The 14,481-nt window shown below is 46.7% G+C and overlaps 1 protein-coding gene across 1 annotated transcript in view; it reads right to left on the reverse strand.

The window, feature by feature from the left end:
• Positions 1 to 14,169, reverse strand: part of EDA2R (ectodysplasin A2 receptor) — a 28,236-nt gene extending 14,067 nt beyond the window's left edge. The window contains exon 1 of the mRNA XM_074199433.1: positions 14,087 to 14,169. The gene's annotated coding sequence lies outside the window, so the exon portion shown is untranslated. The remainder of the gene's footprint in view (positions 1 to 14,086) is intronic.
• Between the last annotated feature and the right edge of the window lie 312 nt (positions 14,170 to 14,481).

Consider the following 14,481-nt stretch of genomic DNA (forward strand, 5'->3'; position numbering starts at 1 on the left):
TAAGAGGGTCTGAATGTGTTTGGAAATGGGGAACACAAGCACACCATGATGGCAAGAATATTGGATTTGAGATTGGATGACTTGTTGTAGGATCCTCATGCCATCACTATTGTCTCATGGTTGTAAGGAAACCATTTAAATTTCTTCAGCCTCATTTTTATTCTCTGTAAAATGGTCATTATTATATTTTAATTCCTAACTCCTACTAAAGGTATTTCCAGGAAAGCATATCTTTTAAATGGCAAATTGTTCTAGCCATTTGTCTCTCAATACAATGTGATGCAATTTAAGTAAATGATGGACTTCACATCAGAAGGTCTAGTTAACCTATGTGTCCATGGGCAAGTCCTCTCCTTCCTTTGCATCTGGGTTTGCTCATTGGTAAAATGGAGCTAATCCTATGAACACTTTCTGTCTCATAAGGCTGGCATGAGAAGAGTTTTTTGGCAAAATCGAAAGCACTAGACAAACAGAACAATTGCAATCATTTCCAAGTTTGGCCCTATAGTTAAGAGAATATAACCCCAAATAAAACCCAAGTGATAAAGCTTCCCCTAGTGGTATTCCTGGAAAGGAAAAGCCTTCTCCTCACTGCTCTCACAGACCCAAGAATTTAGAGCTGGAAGAGACCCCCTGGGGTTATCTGGTCCAAATCCCTTATTTTACAGATGAAGAAACTGAGACCTAAAGAAATGTAGCAACTCATCAAGAGTTACATAAGTAGTCAATGGTAAAGATAGTATTTAAACCCAGTTTGAACCACTGGACAGACCTTCCTTCCTTCCTCCCTCATTCCTTCCTCTCCCCATCTCACCCAAGCTGGAAGTGCAGGAACTATTCATTGGTTCAGTCTCACTCTGATCATTCACTCATCCTGTGCTGTTTCTCCTTAGCCAACATGGGCTGTTAGGTGGCACAGTGGATAGAGCATCAGTCCTGGATTTAGGTGGACCTGAGTCCAAATCTGACCTCAGAATTTGACACTTACTAGCTGTGGGACCACGAGCAAGCACTTTACTCTGCCTATCACCCAGGGCCATCTCCTGTCATCCTGATCCATATCTGGCCCCTGGACTCAGATGTTTCTGGAGTGCAAAGCTGGGACTTAGCAAAGCCTCTCTCATTCCAATCCAATTCACAGGCATGTCATGGCATCACCTTCCTGACGTCATGGTCTTCTTTGAGAATGAAGGACAAACATCATCAGGCAACATGGTGATATCTCCTGCTTCTGAAGGCTTGTCATATTTACGCCAGACTTAGTACAGATACCTGATTGCCTTAGACCATTGCAGCTCACAACTCCTAAGATAAAGAAATCCGCTAGCCTCAGTCACCCTATGAAAATGGATTCCACATATACTCTACCATACCCTATCTACATAGTACATTTTCAAGAGTCTAAAGACATCCACCTCTTACGTGAAGTTATTAACTTCTCTTAAACTCAACTGGTAGCCCTTACACTTAACCTGAGGCTCAGCAGAGCTACTACCTTCATGCCCTTCTCCCTCTGAAGTAGAAGAAGAAAGAAGATAAGACGAAAGGGAGGGGAAAAGGAAAGATGGAGGAAGAGGAAAGGAGGAGAGAGAGGCATGCTCACAAGATGTGAAAGAGGAGGAGGAGAATGAACAAGAGAGGAGAGTGTAGATAGAAGAAGAAAGAGAGAGGGGGAAAAAGAGGAGATAGGGAAGAAAGAACTTAATTGAGTATTTTGTAACCTCATTAGTGACAAATACGATTCAATGCCAGAGGCTTAGAGCCATGCTACTGGTCTGAATGTTACCCCTATATCCTTCTCTTTCTTACAGAAATGGAAAGAGGCTTCCAGAACCTGCCCACCAACAGTCTCCTTGGGGTGAGCTCTGGACAGTGGCATTTGAAATCTTAAGGATAGTGACTTCTAGTCTTTGGGAGGGGGAGAGACACTTGACCTAGATTGATTTCTTAGAGGATTGTGGTCTTGGAAGGACTCCTCAAGGATATCTACATTATAAGGTATTGGAGTTAGAAGGGTCTTTCTAATCTAACAGCCTTGTTTCATTCTTGGGGCAACTGGGAAATAGCTCCAGAAGATATTGGAAAGAGCCCTGGTCTTGCAGTTGAGTTACCTGGGTACAATCTCTCCTCTACCTCTTACTGCTTTAGGGACCCTGAACAAGTCTCTCCCCCCCCCCAGCCTCTTGTTGCCTCATCTATAAAATGAGGGGGCTAGAGAGATGACTGTTGAGGTCCCTGCTAAGCCTAAATCTATGGTACTATTTATTGACTAAAGGATTTGTAAGAACTCTTTCATCCTGAAAGCATACTATCCAAGGAGGTTCAGAGAGGACATCAAGAAGAAGGTGGAAAAATTGGAACCAGAATCCTAATCAGCTTTGTTCAATCCTTTCCCAAAATGGCACAAGCCACAGATATTGAAGCTTTTGAAGCACCATTTCACTTACTCTAGCACTGTAGGATTCATACTGCACTTTCTGATTTATGGTGGGTTTTGGTAACAGTACTGTGAGCTACCATTCCTTACTTTTTATACCAGAGGAAACTGAGACTTCAAGGTTTAACATTGTTTGTTCAGAGCCATGAAGCAAAGTCAATAGCAGAGTTCAGATTTACACTCAGGTCTTATTCCCCCCAAATCAGTCTCCTTTCCATTTTACTGCATTGCTCATGTCCTGGGGCTTTGGGGGACCATGGGCAAGTCACTTATCTTCTTGGGACTTCAGTTTACTTCTGTTGAAAATGAGGGGATTGAACTAGATGACCTCTCCTGTCCCTTCCAGCTCGAGAACTAGAGTCCTTTGAGCACTAATCATATAACATAGAGGTCTCTTGTTGCTGCTCAGTCATGCCCAAGTCCTCATGATCCTGTGGATCATAGCACATTCATACTGTCCATGAGGCTTTCTTGGCAAAGATACTAGAGTGCTTTGCTACTTCTTTCTCCAGTGGATTAGGTAAATAGAGGTGAAGTGACTTGCCTAGGGTCATACAATTAGTAAGGATCTGAGGCCAGATTTGCACTCAGCTCTTCCAGACTCCAGGCACGATGCTCTATCCACTGTAGTGCCACTTTGCTGCCTATAGATTCCTAGAGATGTACAATTAGTGGACGATTGTTTTCTGGGAGCGACCACCACCCCTTCGTGGCTAGTTTTATCATTTCCCTAAATCAATGTTTGATGAACTCTTCTTGGGAACAGGAAAAACTTCACTCAAGACTACATAACAAGAGGCAACTCAGTGACACTGTGGAAAAAGCAGCAGCCCTGGAGTCAGGAGGACCTGAGTTTGGATCCAGCCTCAATCTTTAATAATTACCTAGCTGTGTGACCTTGGGGAAGTCACTTAACCTTACCGCCTTGCAAAAACAACCCAAAAAAGACTACATAACAATCTAGACTCAAACATACAAAAAATGCAAAACAATGAAAATCAAACCTAGCAAAGTTTGCACATCAAGATGCTTAGACCTGGGGTACCAGGAAGGCAAATACCCTGGTGCTGTCCCTGCCATAATCTCCCTATTTTGCTTTCCTCCTTCCCCTTCCCAAGAATGATCCCCAAAAGTGACATCCCCCTCCAGACCAACAACTTTCTTCTTTTACCATCTCACCCAGAATTTTGACCACAGAAGCCATTTTTTTTCAGTTGTGCTCTCCTTAGTATAATTAATCACAGAAAATCAGAGCTAGAAATGACCTTGGAAATCATCAGATGGAAACAAAGACTGGAGAAGGGAAATGACTCTGCTCCAGTCGTATGACTAATTAATGGAGACCACCTGGTATAGTGGATAGAATGGTGGAATAAGGGAGATCTGGGTAGGAATTCTAACTTTGATGCATTAGCTGTGTGGTGCAGGGCAGTTCACTTAACCTCTCTGAGACTCAGTCTAAATAACATCTGCAAAACGGAGATAAGAATAGCACCTGCCTCACAAGGTTGCTGAACAGATCCAATGAGATGACATGTAAAGTTGTATATAAATGTCAGCCAGCATTATTAATGGCAAAGCCTTTGGGAGGAAGGCCAAGTCAGATGTACCTTATACCCAATCCTGGTCTACAGTAACAGTGTCCTAGGTGGGGCAGGGGTGTATAAGTCAGCTCTGATCCTGCCTGAGAACTGATTGGTAAGGAGAGCGTTTACACCTTGGAAACTGGAAAATGCTACGACTAGGGCTGGGCTGAGTGTTTCATTGATCATCTCGACTTTAAAAAGGGCAAAGGAAAACTGACAATGAACTTAAAAGTGTATTATGGATACAGTTCTCTCCCTGGAGAGCTGATTGTTAAACATTTCTAAGCAATTCACCGAATAGAACCTTGGTTTCCCCTAAAAGCATTTTAAAGTGTACCATGATACAGCAGAATGTGCAATAGGAGTCAGGCGATCTGGAAGTAAATTCCTGTTCTTGTGGAGCTGGTTGTGTGGCTGTGTGGCCTTTGGCAAGCAACCTCACCTCTCTGGGCCTCATTGTCTTTATGTGGAGTGGGCAGCATGGTCCAGTGGAAAGGAACCCTGGCTCTAGGCCACATTAGCTGTGTGACTTTGGCTAAGTCGTTACATTTTCCTAGGTCTTTTTGCTCCTTAGTAAATTAGTTTGAGGGAAGGTAGGTGATGTGATTTCAGGAGGTGACACCTTCCAGTTCTGACAGTCTATTCAATCTCTGCATAAGTTTCTTAGGAGCATTTCACAGACAAGCCAACTGTCTCCACCAAAAGAAACAAAAATCATGGAGACAATAAATTCAATGAAGTCACCAAATACAAGATTAGGTCACAAAACATCATTAATATTCTGATTTACTAGCAAGAAAAATCAAGGAAACACAAAAATGAAACCCCATTGACAACAACAAAACCCAAATATCTTGGGATTAAGTGGCCAAAAAACCCCAGAATTTTCTTTTTTTCTGGAAAACTATAAACCTAGAATGCCTAAAATGAAGTAGGACCGAAATAATTTGAAAGACATTCAACATTCACAGGTGAACTTAATTAATACAGAAAAAAGCATAATGCACCTTATTTACGTTCTTTATTGTTTAATTCAACACCAATCAAAATACCAGAGTTTCTTTATAAAATTACATGATAGAGTCTTCCTTGGAGGGACTGGATTGGTGATTTCAGTGGTATGGAGAACTGCTAGGTAGGAAAATCCCTCTGGACAAGGGACAGAGTCTAGACTCAGTCCCAGTTCCATGATTCCAAATCCAATAAGTTTTTTTTCCCACCATATGAGCTGCATGTTTCCAGATCCAGGTCCATACCATTCAACAATGATATTCTTAGAACTATTGGTGCCCGACATTGAAGCTAAAAAGGCAAAAAACGAAATAGTCCCCATCCACAAAGGGATTCATGGGGGAAAACAGAAATAACTGCAAAATATAAATGAAAAGTAGAAAATATTTTTGGAAGGGGGAGATGCCCAAAATTGGAAGCATCAACAGAGTCCTCAGATAAGGAAACTCAAGACCAGAGAGAAGTAACTCATTCAAGATCACAGAGAAATAGGACTAGAATCTGGTTTTCTGAACACAAGGTCCAAGGCTCTTTGTGACATCACAAAGTGAGTAACGTTATGATAGAGTCCTCTTTTCATGTGTCACATCTTCTAAGGACTGCAAGCTCCATGAAGACAGTGAGCTTATCTTGCTCATACTTTGCCTCTCTGAGCACCCTGGACAGTGTTCTGCACGAACTAGGTGCTTAATTGTCAATGGTAAGCACAGGGATAGTAAAAAGAGAACCTGGATTCAAAGCCTGGTTCTATCAATTACTGTGAAACCTCTGTCAAGTCACTTCCCTTCTCCAGAACTCAGTTTCCTCCTTTGTAAGATGGGGAATCTGGAATAGAGCAGGAGTTCTTAACTTCTTCCTTGGTATCCTGGACTCCTCTGGCAATCAGTCTGGTCAAGCCCCTAGACCCCTTCTGAGAAGGGGTTTTTTGATATACAAAATAAATTTGCAAAGGAAACCAATTCTATTGAAGCACAGTTATCTGTATGTGTGTGTATATATATATATATATATATATATATATGCATGTACATGTACATATATACACACAAACATGCGTGTGCATGTCTGGGTGTGCATGTATATTTATGCATATATACATAGACATAAACACACATACACATATATCCATATGAATTTAAGGATCCCAGGTTCTGAATTCTTGGACCCTACAGTTTCTAAGATCCCTCTCTCCTTGAAATCCCATGGTCTCAAGTCCAAGTTTCTTTTCACATGATATGTTCTAGTGCAGTCATTTGGGCTCCCACTCCCACCCTACCCCTACCCCTAGTCCCAACCTGTTCTCAGTTTGCAGCATGCCTAGGGAGTGAAGTATTTTGTCTATTTGAAGCAAAGGGTGGGACAACAAGTCTAAATTAAGCCCCCAAGCCTAAAGGAAGGTATTTGCTTTTCCTAAACAGTGCACTTGGTGGGGATTAAAACTGGTGAGGAAAACAACACCCAAGGTAGCAACCCTGAATCCTGTCCATCATTGCCCAATTCCTCAACCACTCTCATTCTTTCCCTCCCTCAAGCCCAAGAGTGTCTGCACCTCTTCTTGCATAACCAAAGCAGAGAGTGATTTGGGGAGAGGCAGGACCTAAGGCTCCCTCTCGGGATGTTGGTCTGCTGACGCCCCATGCCATTCATGAAGCTGGTTTTGACTCTGAGACAGTGTCCCATTCTCCTTTCCTCATTTCTCCCATTACCACTCTCCCCACAGCATGGGGACAACTAACAGCCTCTAGCAGGGTGCAAGATTGACAGCAAGGTGGAAAGAGCACTAGATTTCTTGCCAGAAGATCTGGATTTGATAAATGCTTTCCTAGATGTAGGAGAGACCAAGTCATTTGAATTCCCCGAGTCTCAAGTTTCCTCTTCGATAAAAGGAGAGAGCTTGACGGGAACAGTGTTTCCCAAACTGAGCTATTCTATGAATCAGAGAAAGAATTAAATTCTTAAGAGAAAGCAGAAAGCATTAGAGTCTGGCAAACAAGTCCCAGGCTTGAGTCTCGATCCTAGCCTTTAGGATCCCAGATTGAGATCTATGAGCAAGGAATAGCTTTGAAATCATCCGGCCCAGAACGCAGCACATTTTTCATTAAGTAACATGGGGGAAATGAAGTAACTTGGCAACCCTTCAACAACTTGCATAATGGACAGTGCATTTTCCAGGACAATGCTGGGCTCTGTATGCCTGTGGAGAAGTCACTTCACCTCTTTGAAGCTCAGCTCCCTCGAGAAAATGGGGGATAAAAATGCTTGTTTTTTTCTGTTGCTAGGGTTGCCAAGAAGAATTGCTTTGTAAATTGCAGACAATGTGTTATCCATCTACTTTAGACTGCTTTGCCCTTTGAAATCTAGAGAACAAAGAGAGAAAAGAAAATGAAGCAGTTTTTCTTTGGGGGGGGCTGCTTGTTTTCAGGGTTATAGGTTTGAAATAGGAAAGTTGGTAAAATTTTGCATCGGTTTATTGCTAAGCCTGGAGTAGATAGAGGGAAAGTGGTTTCTGATGGACTTTTCCAGGACTTCTAAGACCCTTTGAGCAATTTAGCTCCTGCCTACTTTTGCTTTCTGATGCTATTATTGCTCCATTTCACATATTTCTCTTTTAACTACATTGGGTTGGCACACAACATTTCATATCCTGAAATTGGGCCTTTGTTTAAGTGATACAATCCCAACTCTCCCTGCTCCCTGATGTCTGATGCAGACTCCCTCCTCCTCCTCCTCCTCCTCTCTGTCTCTGAAAACCACAGCTTAGGGCAGCATGGCATAAGGAAGAGTCAGATCACCCGAGTTTTTACTGCCCTGGGACTTGAGAAACAGATTTGTGTTCTGCCCCTTGCCCCTTGCCCCTTCCCCCCTACCCCCACACCCAGCAAAATGAAAACAACAGATGTGGCAGTACACTTTTCCAGTGTATGCTTGGAATGTTAAGCTAGAAACATAAGAAAAGTGCATATTTCCATGTCGCTCATGGGAAGGTCCAAAAGAAAGATAAAGAGAGAAAAGAAGGGAAGAAGAAAGGAGAGAAGAGGGTAGAGTGAAAAAGAGAAAAGGAAAGACATGACAATTATGTTTCCCAAAGGGATGGCAGAATTTTAACTGAGTGTGTATGGGAAATTGTAAGTTTAATATTCCAAGATCAATGGCCTGGCATGGCAGCTTTGAGGGATCCTCACCCAATTACCTCACCATTTTTGCCACAGTTCCTCACAGCAGCAGCCCCTTGGTGCCTGCAAGATGCTAGAGGGCTGAGGACTCTTATTCAAACCAATCAGTACAGCAGGAGCTGGCTCTCTCCACCCAGTCACAAACAGATGTTTGCCATATGGCTTAAATTCCTTACACTTTTACATTCGCACACATACACACCAAGTCGCAAAACACAAACATAACATGAGCTTATGAGGAGAGTGGGAGAAAAGGGAAAAATATAGAAATATTTGGATTAATTCTGGCAACTGCAGAGAAGGAATTCTCTTGAAATAGGAGGAAGCCAAATTTCCTAGTCTAGGACATAGGGATATCATGAGTAGATCAGCTGAAGAGCACTAAAGAAGATGGAGCTTTGAGTCCAGGTGAAGGAGGAAATCATCCCTTTAATGGCTGTTGAATTTTCAGCTCCAAAGGGAGCATAGATAGACAAAAGTAGGCTGGAAGGTCTTGGGGGCTTTCTCCTGCCCCTATTCGGTTTCATTATGATGAGACTGGACATGCTGGAGGAGAGGAGTTTATGAATGCCTGGGTTTGGACTGTTGCCTTCAGAGCTTGTAAAGTGGAAACATCAATGGTTCATTTGTAAGAGGATCTGACTTCAAATCCTGCTTCTGTTGCTTGCTCTATGTGACCTTGGACAAGTCCTTTCCCCTTCTCTGAGTGTCAGTTTCCTCATCTGTAACATGGGAGGCTCAGATTCGATAGTATTCCATTCTAGGTGGTGACCTTGGACATTACTACACTTCATTGCCCTGGGCCTCACATTTGCTCTGATTGTCCTCCAGGCTTGGATGCCCTCCCTCCTCCACTCCCAACTACTGCTCTTCCAGGATTCCTTCCAGTTTTGCCTAGAGTCCCCACTTTAGCCCAGGGCCTTCCCTGCAGTCCTGGCTTCCTATTTAAGCTGGGTAGGGTTTGTTTGTCCATATTTCTTTGCTTGTAGTGCTTCCTCCCCTCCCACAACACCCCCATCCCACTGTAAGTTGCTTGAAGACAGAACTGTCTTTTTCTTTATATCCCCACAGTTCCTGGTCCATAGCAGGCACTTAACAAATGGGTATGGAAATACGATTTCTGTGGTTCTTCTGATCTGTGATACTATTATAGTTGATGGAGATCATTAATGAGCAGTTTGTGCTGGGTTGTTTTTTTGTTTTCAATCAAATTTCTGATTTCCTCTGATTTCATCTGAGTAGGAATGAAGGTCAGTATCTTCTCTGCAGCTTAATTGCCATTCTGACCAAGTTGTCTGGGGTGATAAGGTTGGGTGACTTGCCCAGAGGCATTCAGCCAAGCTGTACCCTTAACGTGATCCATTTTTGCATCCTCACTCTAACACCCGAATAGTAAAAGGCATCAGTAGATAGTTCCCCGGGCCTGAACTCGGGAAGAAGACCTGATAGATAATAGCTGTATGAACCTGACCAAGTCACTTCACCTGTTTTCTCAACTGTAAAATGAGGACCATAAAACCACCTTCTAGACTTGTCGTCAGAATCAAAGCAGCCTATCCGGTGATCCCCAATACACACATAGACACATGCACATATAAAATCTACACTCTAAATACACATACTACCTCCTTGTGAACCTTAATGGCTACATAAATGTTAGCTATTATTGTTGATGTTTTTATTATTATTAAAAGATCCTTTCAGGGGATTGATGGAGTGGTCAGTGATGGGATACAAGTCTCATTATCTCCATTTTACAGAAATGGAAACTGAGGTTCAGAAAAGGCACCTTGCCCAAGGCCACATAGGCCAAGCTAGAACACCAACCCATGTCATCTGATTCCAAATTCAGTGCTCTTTTCTCTAAATCACATAGGGACCCCCTACTAGTGGATCTAACCAACAGTTTCCACATGTCTGTCTGAGAAAGGGAGGCAGAGAATCGGAGAGCTGTTATCCCCTCTTGGAATAGATGAGGAATCCACAACTCAGTTTCTTGCCCATAGTTCCACAGCTAGGATTTGAATTCAGTTTTGCCTCCAGGACCACAGAGCTTGTCAAAATAGCCTCAGCTCAATGAAGAAGAACACAAGAGGGGCAGCTAGGTAGTGTAGTGGATAGAGCCCTGGTCCTGGAGTCAGGAGGACCCGAGTTCAAACGTGGTCTCAAACACACCCTTAATACTTAGTTGTATGATCTACTGGCAAGCAAAAAAGGAAGAACACCACAAGAACCTTGACTATTTAGGGCAATGGAAATATTGAGTGTGGGAGATATTGGGTTTGGATTGATTAAGTGATTTTGTGACCACTAAGCAAAGCCCCCTTTTCTTTCCCCTCTGACTCTCCTAGCTCAGAGTTTGCCTGTCTACTATAAAAGTCTGGATTCAATAGTCCCAAAGATTCATTTCTATCCATCTATGATTCAATAATTTTAGGAACCCACTCAGGGTTGGGAATTGGATGGATGCTTTGGGAGTGTCTGGCCCCTGGGCTTCACATTTTCCTTTCTTTAACTTTTCGGGACAGGATGTAGGAGGGCAATCACTACCATCTTTGTCAACCAAGCTGCACCTTTGCCTTCCAGCTTGCAAACTTTACTGAGTTTGGACTTGAAGGTCCCAGGGGTTCTAGGATAAAACCACTTCTGGAATAGGGAGAGAAAACCCATGGGTTCTCATTGGAGCTCTGGATTCCAATTCAAATATCACAGGGCTCCCCCATCATAGGATTCGGAGCTAGAAAGGCCTCTCTTTTCTGGTAAATTCAAGCCTTCTACACCCCTTGGCCTAGAATATTTATTAGACTGGTCCTCCCAGGTTTCTACCTCACCAGTCCATCCTTCACAAGGCTACCCAATTAGTCTTCCTTGAGTTTCTCTGCTCATTGCTCTATTGTAGCACCCATATTGCCGGTGGGGTAAAAATGCAAACTTCTTATCCTGGTATTTAAGGCCCCCAGAATCTGGCTCCCAACTTCCTCACTAGCCTTGATTCTTCTTTATACTCTCCAGTCAAGCTGGAGTTCTTGAGAACTGAACCTATAGGCAGCTGACCAAGTGGTATGTGGAGTCCAGTTCCCTATGTATTATTTGATCTCTCTTGTCTCTCCTCTCCTTCTCTTGTCTCTCTCTCTGTCTCTCCTCTCCTTCCTTTCTCTGCCTTTCTGATTTTTCTTTGTCTCTCTTCCTTCTGTCTGTCTGTCCTCTTCTCTCTCTCTCTCTGACTGCCTCTCCTCTCCACTCTTTGCCTCTCTTTTCTCTCTTCTGTCTCTCTGTGTCTCTCTCCTCTCCTCTCTCTCTTCTGTCTCTCTGTCTCTCCTCTCCTATCTCTCTGGGTGTCTCTCCTTTCCTTCTTTGTCTCTCTTCTCGTTGTATTCGTCTGTTTCTCCTCTCCTTTCTCTCTCTGTCTGCCTCTGCTCTCTTTGTCTATCTCCATGTCTCTCCCTTCTCTCTTTCTGCTTCTTTTCTGAACCAAGGATGACAATGAGTGAACTTCCGTAGTAGATGAGAAACTAGGCATCTGGGTGCGCCTTAATCAATGGAATAACCCTTTTGTGGGAGTTTCTAGTCACTGGATGGTTTGGGGTTCCGATGACCCTCTTCAAAGTCTTCTGCTTTTTCCCCTCAAAACTTCTGCTTTTTCAAAGAGAAAACCACCCAATTTGTAGTTGTCTAATCCCAAAAGGAAGAGGAAATGAGCACAGCCCGTTGTCCCTAAAGGAGAGGAAGGCACGCTATTGATTTAGGGACCAGAGGAAGGCGCGCTATTGATTTAGGGACCAGAGGAAGGCGCGCTATTGATTTAGGGACCTGGGGAGCTAGGTTTTAGTTCGGAAGCGTAGCATTGTCCTCGACAAGGCTAAAAGTACCATGAAGTGTTGTGTGGATGAGAACAGGAAACCTCAACAGGGAAACTTTTCAATGGCAGCTTGGTAGCGAGAACGCCTTTGGCGTATGACCATCTCTCTCTAACTCTTAAGGGCTGAGTGACCTTGACAAAGTCACTCACCATCTCTGGGCCTCAGTTCTCTCCTCTGTCAGATGAGGGGGCTGAGTTAGAGGCGGGCTAAGGTTCCTGCCACCTCTAAATCCTGTTCCTAAGGTTATAGCTTGTGAGAGCTGCCACCCCTTCTTTGCCAAGCAATCCCACAATCCCACTTCAGATGACTCCATGGTCAACACCTGTCCAGGGCCAGGCAGCTCTCCTTTCCCGAGCCTGACAGCTGTCTGCGCCAGGTCAGTGTCTGAAGAGGGGGAGGGCAGCGGAGAAGGATCGAAATGTTGCCCTTGTTCAGCCTTTGCACTGAGAGACAGAGGCTGCGCTGGAGACACTCCGCCAAGAGAAAGAGGCGCAGCCAGAGAGAGGAGAGGAGAGGAGAGCCCCCGGACAGCAGCAAGCCCTGACTTGTCCGAAGGCCCACGTGGGCGGCCAGGATGCCGGGGATGCTTGGGCCAGCCCTGCCTCCCTTCAGCTGGAGCCGCCTCTGGCCGCCCCGTGTCCCCGCCCCGTCCCGCCTCCCTGCAGGCCTCCCCCTGCCTGTGATGCTTAGGGATGCGGGATGCGCCTGGACATGTTCCCCAGCCGGCTCCCTTTGCAGCCTCGGCCTCCTGGAGTCACAGAATGGCAGAAAAGCCAGGCTGACACCGAGAAAGGGGCCCTGGGGCCTGCGATGGGGGGACAGCGGAGGCCCCGGGCAGAAGGGGCCTTGGGCCTGGGATGGGGGGACACTGGGCATCACTGAGGGACAGGCAGGACCTGGGGCCTGGGATGGGAGGACACTGGGCATCACTGAGGGACAGGACCTGGGCCCTGGCATGGGGGTACACTGGGCATCACTGAGGGACAGGCAGGACCTGGGGCCTGGGATGGGAGGACACTGGGCATCACTGAGGGACAGGACCTGGGCCCTGGCATGGGAGGACACTGGGCATCACTGAGGGACAGGACCTGGGCCCTGGCATGGGGGGACAGCGGAGGCCCCAGACAGAAGGGGCCTTGGGGCCTAGAATGTTGGGACACTGGGCATCACTGAGGGACAGGCAGGACCTGGGCCCTGGGATGGGGGGACAGCGGAGGCCCCGGACAGAAGGGGCCTTGGGGCCTAGAATGTTGGGACACTGGGCATCACTGAGGGACAGACAGGACCTGGGGCCTGGGATGGGAGGACACTGGGCATCACTGAGGGACAGGACCTGGGCCCTGGCATGGGGGGACAGCGGAGGCCCCAGACAGAAGGGGCCTTGGGGCCTAGAATGTTGGGACACTGGGCATCACTGAGGGACAGACAGGACCTGGGGCCTGGGATGGGAGGACACTGGGCATCACTGAGGGACAGGACCTGGGCCCTGGCATGGGAGGACACTGGGCATCACTGAGGGACAGGACCTGGGGCCTGGGATGGGAGGACACTGGGCATCACTGAGGGACAGGCAGGACCTGGGGCCTGGGATGGGAGGACACTGGGCATCACTGAGGGACAGGACCTGGGCCCTGGCATGGGAGGACACTGGGCATCACTGAGGGACAGGCAGGACCTGGGGCCTAGGATGGGAGGACGCTGAATGTTTGTGCCTCCCGTCACACCTGGAAGGGACAGTCTTGCTCCGAATGCTGAAGCTGGAAGGAACCTTGGAAAATTCCAGCGCTCGGGGCGCTTGGAATGTAGGTGTGCACCAGAAGGCTCTTAGAGATTCTTTAATGCAAAGGAGGAGACTGAGGCCCGGAGAGGTGGGGTGACAAGGGCAGGGATGGAGCCCCCCACTCCCACACAGCCCCCCAACTCGTTGCGGTCACTGGCTGGCCCGAGGCCTCCGGGCAGGCCGGAAAAGCTGCCTCCTCCCCGCCCCCCAGCCCATCCCCCTGCCCGGCGCCCCCCTACCAGTCTAGCGGGCGGCCGCAGCAGCCCTTGAGTCGCACAGGCTCCGGTGGCACGGGCACAGGCAGGCGGCCCCTTATCCCCCCGGCTCGCGCGGTGCCCCCTTCCACACCCCACTGGCGGGGGCAGGAGGCTCAGCAGGCAAAAGTCCCATGGCCTCGTCCACGTGGAAGCCCAGCCACCGGCCCCGCCCCGGCCCAGTACAAGAGGAGCCCCCAAACCATTGGTCCTCTCGGCCCACCGAGGAGGGGCTACTCCGAACAGGGCGCCGCCTCTTCTCTGCCAGTGGGCGTGCCCCCCACATGGGCTGGGTCGACTCGGAGCCTCCAGCCGAAACTGAATGAGAGCTGGAAATGTTTGGCAAGGCATCCAAGGCCTGCATAGGTCATGGCATGGCT

Source organism: Macrotis lagotis, chromosome X (assembly GCF_037893015.1).
Source record: "Macrotis lagotis isolate mMagLag1 chromosome X, bilby.v1.9.chrom.fasta, whole genome shotgun sequence".
Lineage (NCBI taxonomy): Eukaryota > Metazoa > Chordata > Mammalia > Peramelemorphia > Peramelidae > Macrotis > Macrotis lagotis.